Genomic DNA, 24,049 nt, shown 5'->3' with positions numbered 1-24,049 from the left:
CGAATGTGCGGAACCGATCAATCGAATGTTCTGTACCGATCAATCGAATGTGCGATACCGATCAATCGAATGTTCGGTACCGATCAATTGAATGTTCGGTACTGATGAATCGAATGTTCTGTACCGATAAATCGTATATTCGTTACCGATAAATGGAATGTTCGGTACCGATCAATCGAATGTGCGTAATTGATCAATCGAATGTTCGGTACCGATAAATCAAATGTGCGGCAACGATCAATCGAATGTGCTGTCCAGATCAATCAAATGATCGGTACCGATTAATCGAATGTTTGGTACCGATCAATCGAATTACGATACCCATCAATCGAATGTGCGATACCGATCAATCGAATGTTCGGTACCAATGAATCGAATGTTCGGTACCGATAAATCGAATGTGTGGTACCGATCAATCGAATGTGTGTTACCGATCAATCGAATATGCGATACCGATCAATCGATATTTCGGTACCGATCATTGGAATTTGCGGTACCGATCAATGGAATGTTTAGTATCGGTTAATGGAATGTGCGGTACCGATCAATCGATTTTTGCGATACCGATCAATCGAATGTGCAGTATTGATCAATCTATGGTTCAGTAAGATCAATCGAATGTGCGATACCGATCAACCAAATGTTCGATACCGATGAATTAAATGTGCGGTACCGATCAATCGAATATGCGATACCGATCAATCGAATGTGCGATACCGATCAATCGAATATGCGGTACCTATCAAACGAATGTGCAGTATACCGATCAATCGAATGTGCGGTACCGATGCATCAAATGTTTAGTACCGATCAATCGAATGTTCGTGACTGATCAATCAAATGTTCGGTACCGATCAATCGAATGAGCGGTACCGATCAAATGAATGTTCGATACCGATCAAACGAATGTACAATACCGATCAATCGAATGTGTCGTACCGATCAATCGAATGTACAGTATACCGATGAATCCAATGTTCATTACCGATCAATCGAATGTGCGTTACCGATCAAACGAATGTTCGGTACTGATGAATGGAATGGTTGGTACCGATCAATCGAATCTGCGTTACCGATCGATCGAATGTGCGGTACGAGCAATCGAATGTGCGGTATCGATCAGATGGTTGTGCGGTACCGATCAAATTTTTGTGCTATACTGATCAAACGCATGTGCGATACTGATCAAGAGAATATGCGGTACCGATCAATCGAATATGCTGTAAGGACAAATTGAAAATACCGTACCGATCAATCTAATTTGCAGTACCGATCAATCGAATGTTCGGTACCGATCAATCGAATATGTGGTAGCGATCAATCGAATATGTGGTACCGATCAATCGAATGTGCGCTATCGATCAATCGAATGTGTGGTATCGATCAATCGAATATGCGGTAGTGATCAATCGAATGTGCGATACCGATGAATCGAATGTTCGGTACCGATCAATCGAAATTTCTGTACCGATCAATCGAATGTGCTGTACCGATCATCGAATGTGCAGTACCGATCAATCGAATGTGCGATACCGATCAATCGAATGTGCGGTACTGATCAATCGAATGTTCGGTACCGACCAATCGCATGTTCGGTACCGATCAATCGAGTGTGCGGCACCGATCAATCGAATGTGAGGTACCGATCAATCGAATGTGCGGTACCGATCAATCGAATGTGGGGAACAGACCAATCGAATGTTCGGTATCGATTAGATGATTGTGCGGTACCGATCAAATTTATGTCCTATACCGATCAAACGTATTTGAGATACTGATCAATCGAATATGCGGTACCGATCAATCGAATGTTCTTTACCGGTCAATTGAATGTGCTGTACCGACAAATCGAAATTACCGTACCGATCAATCTAATGTACAGTAACGATCAATTGAATGTTCGGTACCGATGAATCGAATTTGTGGTACCGATCTATCGAATGTGCAATACCAATAGCGAATTTACGATACCCATCAATCGAATGTGCGGTACCGATCAATCGAATGTACGATACCGATCAATCGAGTGTTCGGTACCGACCAATCGAATGTTCGGTACCGATCAATCGAATGTTCGGTAATGATCAATTAAATGTGCGGTGCGGATCAACCGAATGTGCGGTACCGATCAATCGAATGTGCGGTACTGATCAATCGAATGTGCGGTACCGATCAGTCGAATGTGTGTTACCGATCAGTCGAATGTGCGATACCGATCAATCGAAGTACGATACCGATCAATCGAATATTCGGTACCGAGCAATCGAATGTCCGATATCGATCAATTAAATGTGCGGTACCGATCAACCAAATGTGCAGTACCGATCAATCGAATGTTCGGTACCGATGAATCGAATGTTCGGTACCGATTAATCGAATGAGCGATACCGATCAATCGAATGTTCGGTACCGATGAAACGAATGTTCTGTACCGATCAATCGAAGGTGCGGTACCAATCAATCGAATGTGTGTTACCGATCAATCGAATGAGCGATACCGATCAATCAGTTGTTCGGTAGCGATGTATCGAATGTTCGGTACTGTTGAATCAAACGTGTGGTACCGATCAATCGAATTTGCGGTACCGATCAATCGAATATGCGGTACGAGCAATCGAATGCGCGGTACCGATCAGATGATTGTGCGGTACCGATCAATTTATGTGCTATACCGATCAAACGCATGTGCGATACTGATCAATAGAATATGCAGTACCGATCAATCGAATGTTCTGTATCGATCAATCGAATGTGCTGTACCGACCAATCGAAAATACCGTACCGATCAATCTAATTTGCAGTACCGATCAATCGAATGTTCGGTACCGATGAATCGAATGTTCGGTACCGATCAATCGAATGTGCGGTACCGATCAATCGAATGTGCAGTACCAATCAATCGAATTTCGTACCAATCATTCGAATTCGCGGTACCGATTAATCGAATCTGCAATACCGATCAATCGAATGTGCGGTTCGGATCAATTGAATGTGCGGTACCGATCAATCGAATGTTCGGTACCGGTCAATCGAATGTACAGTACTAATCAATGGAATTTTCGTTAACGATCAATCGAATGTGCGGTACCGATCAATTGAATGTGCTGTACCGATCAATCGAATGTTCGGGAACGCTGAATCGAATGTGTGGTTCCGATCAATCGAATGTGCAGTACAGATCAATCGAATGTGCGAAACCGATCGATATGAAGTGATGTACCGATGAATCGAATGTTCTGTACCGATGAATCGAATGTGCGGTACCGATGAATCGAATGTGCGGTACCGATCAATTGAATGTGCTGTATTGATAAACCGAATGTTCGGTACCGATCAATCGAAGGTGCGGTACCGTTCACACGAATGTGCGATATCGATCAATCGAAAGTGCGGTAGCGATCAATCGAATATGTGGTACTGATCAGTCGAATGTTCGGTACCGATCAATCGAATATGCGTTAGCGATCAATCGAATGTGCGATTCCGATCAATCGAAAGTGAGGGACCGATCAATCGAATGTGCAGTACTGATCAATCGAATGTCCGGCACCGATCAATCCAATGTGCGATACCGATCAATCCAATGTGCGTTACCGATCAATCGAATGTTCGGCACCGATCAATCGAATGTTCGATACCGATCAATCGAATGTGCAATACCGATCGATCAAATGTGCGGTATGGATCAATCGAATGTGCAGATGTGCGGTACCGATATATCGAATGTGCCTTACCGATCAATCGAATGTTTGGTACCGATCAATCGAATGTGCGGTACCGATCAATCGAATGTTCGTTACCGATCAATATAATATTCGGTACCGATCAATCGCATGTGCAGTATCGATCAAACGAATGATCGGTACCGATCAATCAAATGTTCGGTACCGATCAATCGAATGTGCGGTACTGATCAATCGAATGTTCGGTACTGATCAATCGAATGTGCACGACCGATCAATCGATTGTTCGGTAATGATGAATCGAATGTGTGTTACCGATATATCGAAATGTTCGTTATCGATCAATTGAATGTGCAATACCAAACGATCGAATTTACAATATCTATCAAAAGAATGTGTGGTACCGATCAATCGAATGTACGATACCGATCAATTGAATGCGCGGTATGGATTAATCGAATGTGCGGATGTGCGTTACCGATCAATCGAATGTGCCTTTGCGATCAATCTAATGTTCAGTACCGACCAATCGAATATGCGGTACCGATCAATCGAATGTGCAGTACTGATCAATCGAATGTCCGGCACCGATCAATCGAATGTGCGATACCGATCAATCCAATGTGCGTTACCGATCAATCGAATGTTCGGCACCGATCAATCGAATGTTCGATACCGATCAATCGAATGTGCGGTACCGATCAATCGAATGTGCAATACCGATCGATCAAATGTGCGGTATGGATCAATCGAATGTACAGATGTGCGGTACCGATCAATCGAATGTGCCTTACCGATCAATCGAATGTGCAATACCGATCAATCGAATGTTTGGTACCGATCAATCCAATGTGCGGTACCGATCAATCGAATGTTCGGTACCGATCAATATAATATTCGGTACCGATCAATCGCATGTGCGGTATCGATCAAACGAATGATTGGTACCGTTCAATCGAATGTTCGGTACTGATCAATCGAATGTTCGGTACCGATCAATATAATATTTGGTACCGATCAATCGCATGTGCGGTATCGATCAAACAAATGATTGGTACCGTTTAATCGAATGTTCGGTACCGATCAAACGAATGTTCGGTACCGATCAATCGAATGTGCGGTACCGATCAATCGAATGTTCGGTACCGATCAATCGAATGTTCGGTACCGATCAATCGAATGTGCACGACCGATCAATCGATTGTTCGGTAATGATGAATCGAATGTGGGGTACCGATCAATCGAATGTTCAGTAACCGATCATACGAATGTGCAGTACCGACCCATCAAATGTGCGATAACGATCAATCGAATGTGCAGTACCGATCGATCAAATATGCGGTATGGAACAATCGAATGTGCGGATGTGCGGTACCGATCAATCGAATGTGGTACAGATTAGTCGAATGTGCACTACCGATCAATCGAGTGTTCGGTACCGATCAATCGAATGGGCGTTACCGATCAATAGAATGTTTGGTACCGATCAAACGAATGTGCAATACCGATCCATCAAATGTGTGGTATGGATCAATCGAATATGTTGATGTGCTGTACCGATCAATCGCATGTGCCTTATCAATCAATCGAATGTTCAGTACCGATCTATCGAATGTCGGTACCGATCAATCGAATGTGCAGTACCGATCAATTCAATGTTCGGTACCGATCAATCGACTGTTCGGTACCTACCAATCGAATATGCGGTACCGATCAAGTGAATGTGCAATATTGATCAATCGAATATGCGATAACGATCAATCGAATGTGCGGTACCGATCAATTGAATGTTCAGAACCAATCAATCGAATATGCGATACCGATCAATCGAATGTGCGGTACCGATCAATCGAAAGTGCAGTACCGATCAATAGAATATGCGGCATCGATCATTCGAATGTGCGGTATCAATCAATCGAATGTGCAGATGTGCAATACCGATTAATCGAATGTGCGGTACAATCAATCGAATGTGCGGTACCGATCAATCGAATGTTCGGCACCGATCAATCGAATGTGCAATACCTATCAATCTAATGTGCGGTACCGTTCAAATGAATGTGCGATATCGATCAAACGAATGCGCAATACCGATTAATCGAATGTGCGGTACCGATCAATCGAATATTCGGCACCGATTAATCGAATATGCGACACCTATTAATCTTATGTGCGGTACCGATCAAACTAATGTTCGGTACCGATCAAACGAATGCGCAATACCGATCGATCGAATGTGCGGTATGGATCAATCGAATGTGCGGATGTGCATTACCGATCAATCGAATGTGCCTTTGCGATCAATCTAATGTTCAGTACCGACCAATCGAATATGCGGTCCGATCAATCGAAAGTGCAGTACTGATCAATCGAATGTTCGGCACCGATCAATCCAATGTGCGATACCGATCAATCCAATGTGCGTTACCGATCAATCCAATGTTCGGCACCGATCAATCGAATGTTCGATACCGATCAATCGAATGTGCGGTACCGATCAATCGAATGTGCAATACCGATCGATCAAATGTGCGGTACTGATCAATCGAATGTGCGGTACCGATCAATGGAATGTGCAGTACCGATCAATTGAATGTTTGGTACCGATCAATCGAATATTCGGTACCTTTCGATCCAATGTGCGGTGCCGATTAATCGAATGTGCCGAAGTGATCAATCGAAGTTGCCGTGGTGATCAATCGAATGTGCGGTACCGATCAATCGAATGTGCGGTATCGATCGATATGAAATGAGTTATCGATCAATCGAATGTGCGGTACCTATCAATCGAATGTGCGGTACCGATCAATCGAAAATGCGGTACGGATCAATCGAAATTACCGTACCGATCAATCTAATGTGCAGTACCGATCAATCGAATGTTCGGTACCGATGAATCGAATGTGTGGTAGCGATCAATCGAATGTGCGGTGCCGATCAATCGAAAGTGAGGGACCGATCAATCGAATGTGCAGTACTGATCAATCGAATGTCCGGCACCGATCAATCCAATGTGCGATACCGATCAATCCAATGTGCGTTACCGATCAATCGAATGTTCGGCACCGATCAATCGAATGTTCGATACCGATCAATCGAATGTGCAATACCGATCGATCAAATGTGCGGTATGGATCAATCGAATGTGCAGATGTGCGGTACCGATCAATCGAATGTGCCTTACCGATCAATCGAATGTTTGGTACCGATCAATCGAATGTGCGGTACCGATCAATCGAATGTTCGTTACCGATCAATATAATATTCGGTACCGATCAATCGCATGTGCAGTATCGATCAAACGAATGATCGGTACCGATCAATCAAATGTTCGGTACCGATCAATCGAATGTGCGGTACTGATCAATCGAATGTTCGGTACTGATCAATCGAATGTGCACGACCGATCAATCGATTGTTCGGTAATGATGAATCGAATGTGTGTTACCGATATATCGAAATGTTCGTTATCGATCAATTGAATGTGCAATACCAAACGATCGAATTTACAATATCTATCAAAAGAATGTGTGGTACCGATCAATCGAATGTACGATACCGATCAATTGAATGCGCGGTATGGATTAATCGAATGTGCGGATGTGCGTTACCGATCAATCGAATGTGCCTTTGCGATCAATCTAATGTTCAGTACCGACCAATCGAATATGCGGTACCGATCAATCGAATGTGCAGTACTGATCAATCGAATGTCCGGCACCGATCAATCGAATGTGCGATACCGATCAGTCCAATGTGCGTTACCGATCAATCGAATGTTCGGCACCGATCAATCGAATGTTCGATACCGATCAATCGAATGTGCGGTACCGATCAATCGAATGTGCAATACCGATCGATCAAATGTGCGGTATGGATCAATCGAATGTACAGATGTGCGGTACCGATCAATCGAATGTGCCTTACCGATCAATCGAATGTGCAATACCGATCAATCGAATGTTTGGTACCGATCAATCCAATGTGCGGTACCGATCAATCGAATGTTCGGTACCGATCAATATAATCTTCGGTACCGATCAATCGCATGTGCGGTATCGATCAAACGAATGATTGGTACCGTTCAATCGAATGTTCGGTACTGATCAATCGAATGTTCGGTACCGATCAATATAATATTTGGTACCGATCAATCGCATGTGCGGTATCGATCAAACAAATGATTGGTACCGTTTAATCGAATGTTCGGTACCGATCAAACGAATGTTCGGTACCGATCAATCGAATGTGCGGTACCGATCAATCGAATGTTCGGTACCGATCAATCGAATGTTCGGTACCGATCAATCGAATGTGCACGACCGATCAATCGATTGTTCGGTAATGATGAATCGAATGTGGGGTACCGATCAATCGAATGTTCAGTAACCGATCATACGAATGTGCAGTACCGACCCATCAAATGTGCGATAACGATCAATCGAATGTGCAGTACCGATCGATCAAATATGCGGTATGGAACAATCGAATGTGCGGATGTGCGGTACCGATCAATCGAATGTGGTACAGATTAGTCGAATGTGCACTACCGATCAATCGAGTGTTCGGTACCGATCAATCGAATGGGCGTTACCGATCAATAGAATGTTTGGTACCGATCAAACGAATGTGCAATACCGATCCATCAAATGTGTGGTATGGATCAATCGAATATGTTGATGTGCTGTACCGATCAATCGCATGTGCCTTATCAATCAATCGAATGTTCAGTACCGATCTATCGAATGTCGGTACCGATCAATCGAATGTGCAGTACCGATCAATTCAATGTTCGGTACCGATCAATCGACTGTTCGGTACCTACCAATCGAATATGCGGTACCGATCAAGTGAATGTGCAATATTGATCAATCGAATATGCGATAACGATCAATCGAATGTGCGGTACCGATCAATTGAATGTTCAGAACCAATCAATCGAATATGCGATACCGATCAATCGAATGTGCGGTACCGATCAATCGAAAGTGCAGTACCGATCAATAGAATATGCGGCATCGATCATTCGAATGTGCGGTATCAATCAATCGAATGTGCAGATGTGCAATACCGATTAATCGAATGTGCGGTACAATCAATCGAATGTGCGGTACCGATCAATCGAATGTTCGGCACCGATCAATCGAATGTGCAATACCTATCAATCTAATGTGCGGTACCGTTCAAATGAATGTGCGATATCGATCAAACGAATGCGCAATACCGATTAATCGAATGTGCGGTACCGATCAATCGAATATTCGGCACCGATTAATCGAATATGCGACACCTATTAATCTTATGTGCGGTACCGATCAAACTAATGTTCGGTACCGATCAAACGAATGCGCAATACCGATCGATCGAATGTGCGGTATGGATCAATCGAATGTGCGGATGTGCATTACCGATCAATCGAATGTGCCTTTGCGATCAATCTAATGTTCAGTACCGACCAATCGAATATGCGGTCCGATCAATCGAAAGTGCAGTACTGATCAATCGAATGTTCGGCACCGATCAATCCAATGTGCGATACCGATCAATCCAATGTGCGTTACCGATCAATCCAATGTTCGGCACCGATCAATCGAATGTTCGATACCGATCAATCGAATGTGCGGTACCGATCAATCGAATGTGCAATACCGATCGATCAAATGTGCGGTACTGATCAATCGAATGTGCGGTACCGATCAATGGAATGTGCAGTACCGATCAATTGAATGTTTGGTACCGATCAATCGAATATTCGGTACCTTTCGATCCAATGTGCGGTGCCGATTAATCGAATGTGCCGAAGTGATCAATCGAAGTTGCCGTGGTGATCAATCGAATGTGCGGTACCGATCAATCGAATGTGCGGTATCGATCGATATGAAATGAGTAATCGATCAATCGAATGTGCGGTACCTATCAATCGAATGTGCGGTACCGATCAATCGAAAATGCGGTACGGATCAATCGAAATTACCGTACCGATCAATCTAATGTGCAGTACCGATCAATCGAATGTTCGGTACCGATGAATCGAATGTGTGGTAGCGATCAATCGAATGTGCGGTGCCGATCAATCGAAAGTGAGGGACCGATCAATCGAATGTGCAGTACTGATCAATCGAATGTCCGGCACCGATCAATCCAATGTGCGATACCGATCAATCCAATGTGCGTTACCGATCAATCGAATGTTCGGCACCGATCAATCGAATGTTCGATACCGATCAATCGAATGTGCAATACCGATCGATCAAATGTGCGGTATGGATCAATCGAATGTGCAGATGTGCGGTACCGATCAATCGAATGTGCCTTACCGATCAATCGAATGTTTGGTACCGATCAATCGAATGTGCGGTACCGATCAATCGAATGTTCGTTACCGATCAATAAAATATTCGGTACCGATCAATCGCATGTGCAGTATCGATCAAACGAATGATCGGTACCGATCAATCAAATGTTCGGTACCGATCAATCGAATGTGCGGTACTGATCAATCGAATGTTCGGTACTGATCAATCGAATGTGCACGACCGATCAATCGATTGTTCGGTAATGATGAATCGAATGTGTGTTACCGATATATCGAAATGTTCGTTATCGATCAATTGAATGTGCAATACCAAACGATCGAATTTACAATATCTATCAAAAGAATGTGTGGTACCGATCAATCGAATGTACGATACCGATCAATTGAATGCGCGGTATGGATTAATCGAATGTGCGGATGTGCGTTACCGATCAATCGAATGTGCCTTTGCGATCAATCTAATGTTCAGTACCGACCAATCGAATATGCGGTACCGATCAATCGAATGTGCAGTACTGATCAATCGAATGTCCGGCACCGATCAATCGAATGTGCGATACCGATCAGTCCAATGTGCGTTACCGATCAATCGAATGTTCGGCACCGATCAATCGAATGTTCGATACCGATCAATCGAATGTGCGGTACCGATCAATCGAATGTGCAATACCGATCGATCAAATGTGCGGTATGGATCAATCGAATGTACAGATGTGCGGTACCGATCAATCGAATGTGCCTTACCGATCAATCGAATGTGCAATACCGATCAATCGAATGTTTGGTACCGATCAATCCAATGTGCGGTACCGATCAATCGAATGTTCGGTACCGATCAATATAATATTCGGTACCGATCAATCGCATGTGCGGTATCGATCAAACGAATGATTGGTACCGTTCAATCGAATGTTCGGTATTGATCAAACGAATGTTCGGTACCGATCAATCGAATGTGCGGTACCGATCAATCGAATGTTCGGTACCGATCAATCGAATGTTCGGTACCGATCAATATAATATTCGGTACCGATCAATCGCATGTGCGGTATCGATCAAACGAATGATTGGTACCGTTCAATCGAATGTGCGGTATCGATCAATCGAATGTGCGGTACCGATCAATCGAATGTTCGGTACCGATCAATATAATATTTGGTACCGATCAATCGCATGTGCGGTATCGATCAAACAAATGATTGGTACCGTTTAATCGAATGTGCGGTACCGATCAATCGAATGTTCGGTACCGATCAATATAATATTTGGTACCGATCAATCGCATGTGCGGTATCGATCAAACAAATGATTGGTACCGTTTAATCGAATGTTCGGTACCGATCAAACGAATGTTCGGTACCGATCAATCGAATGTGCGGTACCGATCAATCGAATGTTCGGTACCGATCAATCGAATGTTCGGTACCGATCAATCGAATGTGCACGACCGATCAATCGATTGTTCGGTAATGATGAATCGAATGTTCAGTAACCGATCAATCGAATGTTCAGTAACCGATCATACGAATGTGCAATACCGATCCATCAAATGTGCGATAACGATCAATCGAATGTGCAGTACCGATCGATCAAATATGCGGTATGGAACAATCGAATGTGCGGATGTGCGGTACCGATCAATCGAATGTGGTACAGATTAGTCGAATGTGCACTACCGATCAATCGAGTGTTCGGTACCGATCAATCGAATGGGCGTTACCGATCAATAGAATGTTTGGTACCGATCAAACGAATGTGCAATACCGATCCATCAAATGTGTGGTATGGATCAATCGAATATGTTGATGTGCTGTACCGATCAATCGCATGTGCCTTATCAATCAATCGAATGTTCAGTACCGATCTATCGAATGTCGGTACCGATCAATCGAATGTGCAGTACCGATCAATTCAATGTTCGGTACCGATCAATCGACTGTTCGGTACCTACCAATCGAATATGCGGTACCGATCAAGTGAATGTGCAATATTGATCAATCGAATATGCGATAACGATCAATCGAATGTGCGGTACCGATCAATTGAATGTTCAGAACCAATCAATCGAATATGCGATACCGATCAATCGAATGTGCGGTACCGATCAATCGAAAGTGCAGTACCGATCAATAGAATATGCGGCATCGATCATTCGAATGTGCGGTATCAATCAATCGAATGTGCAGATGTGCAATACCGATTAATCGAATGTGCGGTACAATCAATCGAATGTGCGGTACCGATCAATCGAATGTTCGGCACCGATCAATCGAATGTGCAATACCTATCAATCTAATGTGCGGTACCGTTCAAATGAATGTGCGATATCGATCAAACGAATGCGCAATACCGATTAATCGAATGTGCGGTACCGATCAATCGAATATTCGGCACCGATTAATCGAATATGCGACACCTATTAATCTTATGTGCGGTACCGATCAAACTAATGTTCGGTACCGATCAAACGAATGCGCAATACCGATCGATCGAATGTGCGGTATGGATCAATCGAATGTGCGGATGTGCATTACCGATCAATCGAATGTGCCTTTGCGATCAATCTAATGTTCAGTACCGACCAATCGAATATGCGGTCCGATCAATCGAAAGTGCAGTACTGATCAATCGAATGTTCGGCACCGATCAATCCAATGTGCGATACCGATCAATCCAATGTGCGTTACCGATCAATCCAATGTTCGGCACCGATCAATCGAATGTTCGATACCGATCAATCGAATGTGCGGTACCGATCAATCGAATGTGCAATACCGATCGATCAAATGTGCGGTACCGATCAATCAAATGTGCAGATGTGCGGTACCGATCAATCGAATGTGCCTTACCGATCAATCGAATGTTCGGTACCGTTCAATCGAATGTTCGGTACCGATCAAACGAATGTTCGGTACCGATCAATCGAATGTTCGGTACCGATCAATCGAATGTGCACGACCGATCAATCGATTGTTCGGTAATGATGAATCGAATGTGCGGTACCGGTCAATCGAATGTTCAGTAACCGATCAAACGAATTGTGCAATACCGATCCATCAAAATAATGTGCGATAACGATCAATCGAATGTGCAGTACCGATCGATCAAATATGCGGTATGGAACAATCGAATGTGCGGATGTGCGGTACCGATCAATCGAATGTGGTACAGATTAGTCGAATGTGCACTACCGATCAATCGAGTGTTCGGTACCGATCAATCGAATGGGCGTTACCGATCAATAGAATGTTTGGTACCGATCAAACGAATGTGCAATACCGATCCATCAAATGTGTGGTATGGATCAATCGAATATGCGGATGTGCGGTACCGATCAATCGCATGTGCCTTATCAATCAATCGAATGTTCAGTACCGATCAATCCAATGTCGGTACCGATCAATCGAATGTGCAGTACCGATCAATCCAATGTGCGTTACCGATCAATCGAATGTTCGGCACCGATCAATCGAATGTTCGATACCGATCAATCGAATGTGCGGTACCGATCAATCGAATGTGCGGTACCGATCGATCAAATGTGCGGTATGGATCAATCGAATGTGCAGATGTGCGGTACCGATCAATCGAATGTGCCTTACCGATCAATCGAATGTTCGGTACCGATCAATCGAATGTTTGGTACCGATCAATCGAATATGCGGTACCGATCAATCGAATGTTCGGTACCGATCAATATAATATTCGGTACCGATCAATCGCATGTGCGGTATCGATCAAACGAATGATTGGTACCGTTCAATCGAATGTTCGCTACTGATCAATCGATTGCTCGGTACAGATCAATCGATTGTTCGGTACCGATCAATCAAATATGCTGTACCGATCAATCTAATGTTCGGTACCGATCAAACGAATGCGCAATACCGATCGATCAAATGTGCGGTATGAATCAATCGAATGTGCGGATGTGCGGTACCGATCAATCGAATGTGTATTACCGATCAATCGAATGTTCGGTACCGATCAATCGAATGTGCGGTCCTGATCAATCGAATGTTCGGTACCGATCAATCGAATGTGCGGTACCGATCAATTGATTGTTCGGTAATGATGAATCGAATGTGGGGTACCGATCCATCAAATGTGCGATAACGATCAATCGAATGTGCAGTACCGATCGATCAAATATGCGGTATGGAACAATCGAATGTGCGGATGTGCGGTACCGAACAATCGAATGTGGTACAGATCAATCGAATGTGCACTACCGATCAATCGTGTGTTCGGTACCGATCAATCGAATGGGCGTTACCGATCAATAGAATGATTGGCACCGATCAAACGAATGTGCAATACCGATCCATCAAATGTGCGGTATGGATCAATCGAATGTGCGGATGTGCGGTTACTGATCAATCGAATGTGCCTTACCGATCAATCGAATGTTCGTTACCGATCAATCGAATGTTGGTACCAATCAATCGAATGTTCGGTATCGATCGATCTTATATGCGGTACCGATCAATCGAATGTGGGAAACCGATCAATCGAATGTGCCGTACCGATCAATCGAACGTGCGGATGTGTGGTACGAATCAAACGAATGTGCGATAACGATCAATCGAATGTGCAGTACCGATCAATCGAATGTGCGGTACCGATTGATCGAATTTTCGTTACCGATCAATCGAATGTTCGGTACCGAACATTCGTTTGATCGGTACCGAACATTCGATTGAACGGTACCAATCATTCGTTTGATCGATACCGCACATGCGATTGATCGGTACCGAATATTATATTAATCGGTACCGAACATTCGATTGATCGGTACCGCACATTCGATTGATCGGTACCAAACATTCGATTGAACGGTACCAATCATTCGTTTGATCGATACCGCACATGCGATTGATCGGTACCGAATATTATATTGATCGGTACCAAACATTCGATTGATCGGTACCGCACATTCGATTGATCGGTACCGAACATTCGTTTGATCGGTACCGAACATTCGATTGAACGGTACCAATCATTCGTTTGATCGATACCGCACATGCGATTGATCGGTACCGAATATTATATTGATCGGTATTGCACATTGCGATCCCGATCAATTGAATGTGCGGTACCGTTAATTGAATGTGCGGTACCGTTCAAACGAATGTTCGGTATCTTTCGATGGAATGTGCGGTACCGTTTAATCTAATGTGCGATACCGTTCAATGGAATGTTATACGTATCGTTAAATTGAATGTTCGGTACCGTTAAATCTAATGTGCTGTACTGTTTAACCTTGCTGTTCCTTTATATCGAAGCTTGGCACTATTAAATATAATGTGCGGTACCGTTAAATCGAATGTGCGGTATCGTTTAATGGAATTTGCGGTATCGCTAAATCGAATGTGCGGTACCGTTAAATTTTGCTGTTCCTTTAAATCGAAGTGCGGTACAATTAATCTAATGTGTTGTACCGTTAAATCCAATGTTCGGTACGCTCTACCGACTGGCGGTACCGTTCAATCTAATTTGCGGTACCCTTAGATCGAAGTGCGGTATCGTTTAATGGAATTTGCGGTATCGTTAAATAGAAGTTGCGGTACCGTTCAATCCAATGCTCGGTACCTCTCTATCGAATGTGCGGTACCGTTAGATCGAATGTGGGGTACCATTAAATAGAATGTGCGGTACCGTTTAATCGAATATACGGCACAGTTAAATCAAATATATACGTTACGTTAAATTGTAAGTGCGGTACCGTTAAATCGAATTTGCGGTACCGTTAAATACAATGTGCAGTACCGTTAAATTATATGTGCGGTACTGTTAAATCGAATGTGCGGTGCTGTTAAAATAGAATGTGCGGTACCGTTAAATCGAATGTGCGGTACCGTTTAAACGAATATGCGGTGCATTTGAATTGAATTTGCGGTACCGATCAATAGAATATTCGGTACCGTTCAATCGAGTGTGCCGTACCGTAATATCGAATGTGTGGTACCGTTAAATAGAATGTGCTTACCGTTTAATCGAATGTTCGGTACCGTACAAACGAATGTGCGGTACTGTAAAATCGAAATAGTTTTATCATGAGACGTGAACAGATCAGGGAGTTATTATTCCATAACAACTCCATGAAAAGATCGACCGACAGAAATGACTTAAATAAATAAAGTAGAATTTTAGTTTTGGTTTGTTATAATACAAAGGTATACGAGCCTGACATGACGGAGTAAGAACGTCTTCTCTCTCGGGGCTATAGATATCGGCTTTAAAAAGATATAAATCTTCCATCAAAGTTACAAAAAGATTGAGAAAAGAAAGCAATTATACGTGCTAACATAATTGTAAATAACATGAAAAAGAGAGGAAGACCACCTGGCAGTTTTGGAAAGAAAAAACTGAACACGCTTGCATCCCAATCGAACCTCTATATCCTGGATGACCTGTCGATTACAGACTTAAAGGAAAAAAGAAAATGGAGCCAGCAGGTTCAAGACTTATTTCAGGCTGGGACAAAGCTTTGTTTCGTTGGTGGAGCATGGAGAGGAAGTGATGGGAGACCATACAACTTTCTTAAGTCGGGATTGGAGAGTGGAAAATTTTATCAGTTCGAGTCAGACCATGTTTATTGTGATAACACTAACTTCTTCTCTTCGGTTTCGTCATTATTTTTATGGAAGATTCTTTAAGGTATTCTGTTTTGCCCGTTTGGCTCGTTTCCTTTGTTACCCAATATGGAGAAACTGGGTTTTTGTCTGACGGACACATTTTGTTATCCGTTAGGTTTGATTGTCTTTTTTTCTTTATTTATTACTTACTCCTCCATGTCACTTTAAAAAAGTTTCTTTTGACTCACAACTCTATTTAACTTTAATGTATTCTGTCTGTTACTATCCTTTCAGTACCTCAAATGTATATAAATGGCGGCTGATTTAACCATTGTTTCTTATAATGCTAGAGGTATTAGACAAGTAAAGAAACGGAGGCAGCTTTTTTCTTATTTACATAGGCGTAAGTGTGATATATCTTTCATTCAAGAGACCCACAGCTGTTTGGGTGACGTACGTTATTGGTGCAATGAATGGGGCGGAAACATTTTTTCAGCCATGGTTCTACTTGTAGTCGGGTGGCTATTTTATTCAAGCCAAACTTAGATTTCACTGTTATCAAGAAAGAAATTCATCAGTGCGGTAGATACATCATTATTGATATCTTAATTCACAATATTGTGCTCACGTTAATTGCTATATATGCCCCAAACATCGACTCCCCGCAATTTTTACAGAGATCGCTGACAAAGCACATTCTTTCAAAGGCGATTCCATTCTGTTTGCGGGAGATTTTAATTTTGTATTCAACTTACAACTGGACAAAATCGGTGGCCAGCCAAAGACTAATTTGATGAATGTATATGGCATTGATGGGTATCTTTGATCTCATTGACGTGTGGAGGAAAGAAATCCGTTGAGCAAAAATTTTATATAGAGCTCTAACGTAACTCCTGGCATTCATTGTAGGTTAGATTTCTTTCTTCTTTCTAGGAACCTCCAGCATTGTATACATAGCATAACCTTTTCTCCCGGTATTCGGTCCGACCATTCTATGGTTAATCTTATTCTAGCCATTCATTCTGAAAACAGAGGCCCGGGCTACTGGAAATTCAATAACGATCTTCTAAATGATCATAATTTTGTTGCTCTTATTAATGACCTGATCAGTAAAAACCTGTCCATCGTTGCTTTGCCGGTGTAGCAGTACAAACTGTCGCAAATATTCCATATTCAGTATAAACTGTCCCAGTCCCATTGGGACAGTTTATACTGAATTTACCAGTACATTTAGTCTCCCGGACCTTTTGTACAAGGCCAGTTGGTACAGACTGTCTCCCAGGACAGTTTATGCTATGATGAAACGAGGGGGGACATTATTTGTTGGTCGCATATTTGGTTGTAAATTGTGTCCCCCTGAACACTACGTCCGCATTAGCATGTACGTTCGAGTAGCAAAAATTTAATTAGTAATGGACTCTGGCAGTATCCGTATTATTAGCAAACTGTCGCATTTCGGCTTCCGTATATTTAGCAGTAAAGTCGTGCGACAACTAAAAATGGAAAAGCTAACAGAAAACGTGAGACAAATTGCAGATGTTCTAAGAGATGAGAGCTATCCAAGTGGGTTTACAAGAATAAAACAGAGAAGGATCTTACGGAGACAAAGTCAGTCTTTCAGACTGGCTGAAAATGGAACTCTTGCGTACCGAAATTGAAGGAAAGTTTTGCTATCTAGGGCTTCTCAACTCGCCCAAATCGAGGCAGCTCATACTGACTAGTGACATCTATAAGGTAATGTCTGTAACTTACAGTATAGGATACACAATATGGTATTGGCTGTTAAATGGCGAACGGCCATTCCACAGTTAAACTATAACCAGGCCTCTAGGACTGATTGGTGCACAAATCATGATATTCTTTTACCACGTTTGGTTAGTTGTAAAAACTCATTCGCAAAAGTCAAGCAATTGCTTATGCAACATTATAATCAGTTGTATTGAGCAAAGTTGTAAGTGCATGAACAAAGTTATTAGGGCCTTTTTCTTTTCGTTTTGTTTACCCAATTGTCTTAACAAATTTTTGTGAAAATTATTATAAATTTCTACCTTTTATCGCCCTGCCTATCATAAAAGATAACAACAGATCACTAAAGCTTACAGAGCTAGTCAGGTTTGCATGCATGAGACACTATAAAATGCTATTATGGGACTATAGCATATAGCCTAGCCTACTTCTATAGGAAAGTGGCACTAATACTGTACATAACAAATTCACGTTCATTAATTTTGGTTGGTAAGAACAGATATTGAAGGCCTGATAGTACTTTTTTAGGTGTGGCATATTCTCTACACGCCAAACCTCACTGCAGAAGAAAACTCCTTAAATATCTATAGACCCAAATAGTGGCCATGCAATATGTACAATAATGGGAATATTCCATTTCAAACACTGATATAGAGTTGTAATTCAATTTTAAGGCACTTCAGCTAGAACTACCAATCATGCAGCCCATATATTTGTGTGTGTTTGTTTGTTTGTTTTTTTTGGGGGGGTGGTGGGCAAGAAAACATGATATCTCCTTGATCATGAATTTTCTTATCTCTTTGAAGGTGTTCATCTTTGCATAGATAAACCAGACAACAGACTATGGCTAGATTCTATTGGAAAACTATCAACGTTGATGTAACAAGTTATGTTCAACAGAATGTCAAAGCGTCATTGTCCTGTAGACCTACGAACAAGTCTCCATAGCATTCCTGTAACTGGATTATGGAAACAGGTAAATTCTCAATCTGTTTTAATTGCACAAGATGTCCGCAGTATGCAGTGAAGGTTTAGTATAGTTAATGTCACTCTTTCTGGACAAATTCAACATTTACAAGTTTAAAGGTAGTCTGTATTGGCCCTAAATTTTGGCCACTTTAATTGCTAAAAGTTTTCAAAAAGTACTTTCCAAGGGGTAATAACCCTTTAGATTGTGCTCAGACATTCTAAATGATGACACGAGATATTGAATGTCCCAGTGAGGTAAATTTCCTCCAGGGAAATAAACATACTTAAAGAATTTTGTCCATAGTGAAAATTTGGCATATTTAAGGCCTATACAGCATACCTTTAAGCCACACTCTGGCCTAACTGCAGAGCAACCATCAATATAGGAATATAATTGTAAGTTGCAAAAAGTGGCGTATCATTTTTCTGGTTTAGTGGTTGAAGAGATTGTAAATATATGGTACAGTATGGTGTAAGTTACATTTTCATGTTTGCAAGGTAAAAATAATTGGCCTAAATCCACCAACACCCTGTTTCGATCAGATATCCTACTGTTTTTATCTAGATCTGTGTACAGAATGAAGCAATGGAATAGAACAACAGTCAAGGCAAAGCATGCAACTTGTAATTGTTTTTGAAATTAGCACCTAATGCTGTCTTCTTTCTTAACAGGTTGGTGTAGATCTTATTGGTCCTCTACCAGTGACAGCTGCCAAGCGACTGTACATCATAACACTCGTCTGACTTCTATCCAAAGTGGCCTGAGACTAAGGCAGTGCCTGACAAGACTGCAGCATCAACTTCTTATTGCATTACTGATGTGATGATGAGGTAAGCATGTCTTAAAAAGTGAATAATTTTCTGTAGTTAGTTCCAATATGAATGGCATCATATCTGTCATTTGTACCATGCAAATAACTTGTAGTGCATGGCAGAATGCTGTGTTTGAGTATAAATTATTTCCAAATAGGTATTAAGCATACAGAAAGGTCACGAAGGTAGGTGAGAACAGAGAAAGTGTACTGTAAATCTTTGCAGGTTAAGTCCCCATTAACAAGTTTATATGTACATAGTTTTTGTTCCTATATTTACTTGCAAAGTTTCCACCTCTGGTTCTTAAGTAGCATATAGCCTGACAATTGTCGTCATTTGATTTACATCCCCAAACAGTGGTTTTGGCTGGACATGCTTCACTGCAGCAGACACAGTTTATTTGTTCAAACAAATGATGAGTAAATAATCAAGACCACATTCCACAGCTAGACACCACCTATTGTGTTGTTTTTCAAAAAGGTGTTGGACAGTTTGATATTGTAACCACAGGGAACTTTTCTGTTTAGAAAGTGTGAACTTATTACCACTTGGCTGTTTTGACAGGAATTTCGACAAGATAAGAGAGATAATGTACCGTATCAACTGAGTTTTGGTACCATTTCTCTGTTAGGTCCGTTGTGGAAAATTGCTAAATGTGTTTGTGTGTGTGGTGGGGGATATTTCCTGAAACCTGGGAGAGGGACCCCTTTTTCTTTGGCAAAATAAGGCAATGTTTAGGTCTCTTGATGCAAAATGATGTATAATAGTACATTTTACTATGATAATGGTAAGCTAGCATTATTTGTTTTTGCATTTGGTTCATACAGAGGGTGTTTTGAACCCCCATGGATCCTGATTCAGGACAATTAATGTTTGATCGGCATTAAACAGTCATACCATGCACACATACATTAATAGAGCACCAAAAGGCATCAAATTTCTGTTGTATCCTAGCTTACTCTAATTTGATAAATTTCTGATATATCAAATTTAATTAATATGTCACAAATGTTGTATTGGCTCATGTGGTTAAAACTTTTCAGGTTTGGTAGTGAACTGTACAATATAGTGCCAAAATTATGACATGCAATCTCCAATTAATAAAATGGAGCCAGTAATCCCATAAACATGTAGGTGTCACAATAAAAGATCATCCAATTAACTCAATGCCTAAGCATAGTTCAGTTGTACACTATACAGTCTACACTTAACCAACATGGTGAATGTTAATTATCTTTGTAGTGGAGCTTACACATAACCTTTCAAGATGATAATTTATTTTATATATGACTTACAGTGTGGTATTCACTACTCATAATATTGCTTTCAACTTTTATTTTGCACAGATTTGGTTGTACTGATATCTCATCCCTGACCACCAATGGAGGGAGTGTGTATGAGGCTAACAGAAGACATGTCTAGACGATTTTCTTAGCAGTTAACTTGTTACCGACAATAATCTTGTCTTTCACTCTAATATATCATGAGAGAAAATTGCGTCGGCTGCTATACGTTTAAGCAAAGACAGGCCATTGACTTTTCACTGCCAGTCGTAGTCGAAGGGATGTGACGCTCGAAATTCTTTATCACCTCATTACTTCGTTAAATAACAAATAAGAAGGCGTGTTTCTTGGTTCTGGAAGTTGTGTTCAAGATAAGTTCTCATAGTAAAACATATAACCGACCATATTCTTCTTCCTGTTGTAACTTTTGCTGTTATGGATTTCTGTGTAAGTCTTAACGAAAAACCCGTTGGATACATGAGAATCAGCTATTTTATTTGTAATTTACAATCAAGGTTAAATTTTTGACGGTATCAAGTTGCACATTAAAGCATTATATAGGTAATCCTACTGTTTGTGGAAAGCAGTTCAAGGGGGGAATTCTAATAGGGAAACTTCTGCATGGTTTTATTGAGGTCTTTACCAAACTCTAAAGAGGATGTTCTTCATGTGGATTATGAGAGTTTCAAGTACATATTGTTTGAAGAAGAGTGACAGTAGTATATCATTCTAATCAAGCAATACCTCCCTGCTTGAAGGATGCTCTAGAAAGCATGGATATATCTTTAGTTGCATCAGAGCTACAAAGGGAGAGTCATCATTCCAGTTAAATTTCCCCATGCAGGGGGTAGGAAGTGAGGGTGGGCACACAACATCAGAGGGACATTTTCTCATTCCACAACCACCACTCGATATGCTATAAACCGATACACACCGGCCATATCACTTAAATATGATGTATGATATGTTAGTATGTTATCAATACTATTTATTGAGATTGTTAATTGTTAAACGTGCTATAAAAAGATATGAGATGCCATTTTAAAAATAACATGCACAGACAGTGCCCCCCCCCCAGGCTCCTACCTCCCAGATCCCATGTATAATCATTTTTCACTCTTTCCCCAGTCTGATATAGATTCAGAATTTTGTGTTTATGCATGACTATCATCCAATTTCATGTTTTGAGTTTTATCATATTTACTTTCTTTGAACAAACTTTTCTCTACAAGAATGACATATTTAAAGTGTGAGAAACATGATGAGACAAAAAATCTAGCATATTGCATCCTGCTCTGTCCTATTTGCTTTATTCTTTCCCTTGTTTGGCTTTGTTTTGTTTCCTGTATGTTTGCAGCTCTTTTGAAGAGGGTATCGTTCTAATATATCTTTTCTAATTTGAACCACTTTTGTCCAATAAGAAACATTCATAATAAGAAACAACGAACCTTTATCACTGGAATTGCCTGGAATGCCATTTGTCTATACAAATGAAAATTTGCTTCACGCATGGCCATCACAACGGGGCTTAGGGGGCAGGGGGTGGGGGAATGGCCCTCCACCTTGTTGAGAGGGAGAAAACCTTGACTCGACGATTGAGTGACAAAAATAAGGAAGGGTAAAAAAGTAAACAAAGTAGTAATGAAAGTCAATAAATAGGTGTCAAGACATACGGAGAGGGTTGGGGCAGTATTGGCATTTTCAAGGTCAGAGAAGTATCTAGTCCAGCTACTTCATGGTTGTTATTAGCAAACAAAAATATTTTGGAACTCATCACAGATAGGTCACAGACTTAAGAAGACCCCTTCCCAGGACACACATTCGATAACTTACCATCCCACCCCCCCCCGAATCCTTGCACTCAAAATTATGTGTATGGGCCTGAGTTTTGTATACAGCGTTGCCGATTTCGTTTAGGATGTAACTTGAAAACACCCTCGGTCGTCCTATAATGAGCTTTACGCACGGATGAAATTTCATATTGGCTAGGCAACTCTCGTAGAGCCATGAAGTACAGTTACCATACTTGCCAAATCTTACCCACTGTGTGTTAGGGAAATACGGCAACCATGAAGTTTGGACTCCTAAAGTTCGTAATATTTTACCTCTGCAATTATCATTTTTTGTTGTAGCTGTTGCATTCCCTATCCCGTACCCGCCCTCCGTTGGGGGGGGGGGTGGGGTTAGGTTTATACTATCTCTCCCTCTGTAAAGATGGCTATGAACGCAATGTAGTTGCCGAATACAACATGCAACATATACGGAGGATGAAATAGCAGCAATCACAACAAAAACATGATTAACATCTTTTACAGATGGAAGACTTATTTCTTTTCCTTCTTTTTTTCCCGTTCTACTTTTTGTTTTGCAGCAACGCACAACGTCTCATTTATTTCCTGTAACATCTAACTATGTATGCATCTGCTCTAATTATTGATATAATGAACTCAATTGCCTTTTGAATGTCGAAATGCTTTAATTTTATGCGGGACAAAATATGCTATGAAGTATTTGCGGACATTCTGTACCAGGACATTTAGTCCGGCGGGACTATATTTGCTGTGAGGTGGGGACACAATTTTGAGCAGATAATGTCCGACCGGACTAAATGTGCTGGTACAGATTGTCCCCGTGGACACTTTGTACAGGGGGACACTCTGT

General features: G+C 41.5%; 1 long non-coding RNA gene across 1 annotated transcript; it reads left to right on the top strand.

Moving 5' to 3' along the window:
- Nucleotides 1-17,730: 17,730 nt before the first annotated feature.
- LOC139971465 (uncharacterized) lies at nucleotides 17,731-24,035 on the top strand. The gene is made up of 4 exons (XR_011794390.1): nucleotides 17,731-18,311; nucleotides 19,130-19,299; nucleotides 19,965-20,123; nucleotides 21,452-24,035. It is a non-coding gene; the product is annotated as an uncharacterized lncRNA (long non-coding RNA).
- The last annotated feature ends 14 nt before the right edge of the window (nucleotides 24,036-24,049 follow it).

This window comes from Apostichopus japonicus, chromosome 8 (assembly GCF_037975245.1).
Source record: "Apostichopus japonicus isolate 1M-3 chromosome 8, ASM3797524v1, whole genome shotgun sequence".
NCBI lineage: Eukaryota > Metazoa > Echinodermata > Holothuroidea > Aspidochirotida > Stichopodidae > Apostichopus > Apostichopus japonicus.
The sequence above is the reverse complement of the archived record's forward strand: the minus strand, read 5'-3'. Positions and strand labels throughout refer to the sequence as shown.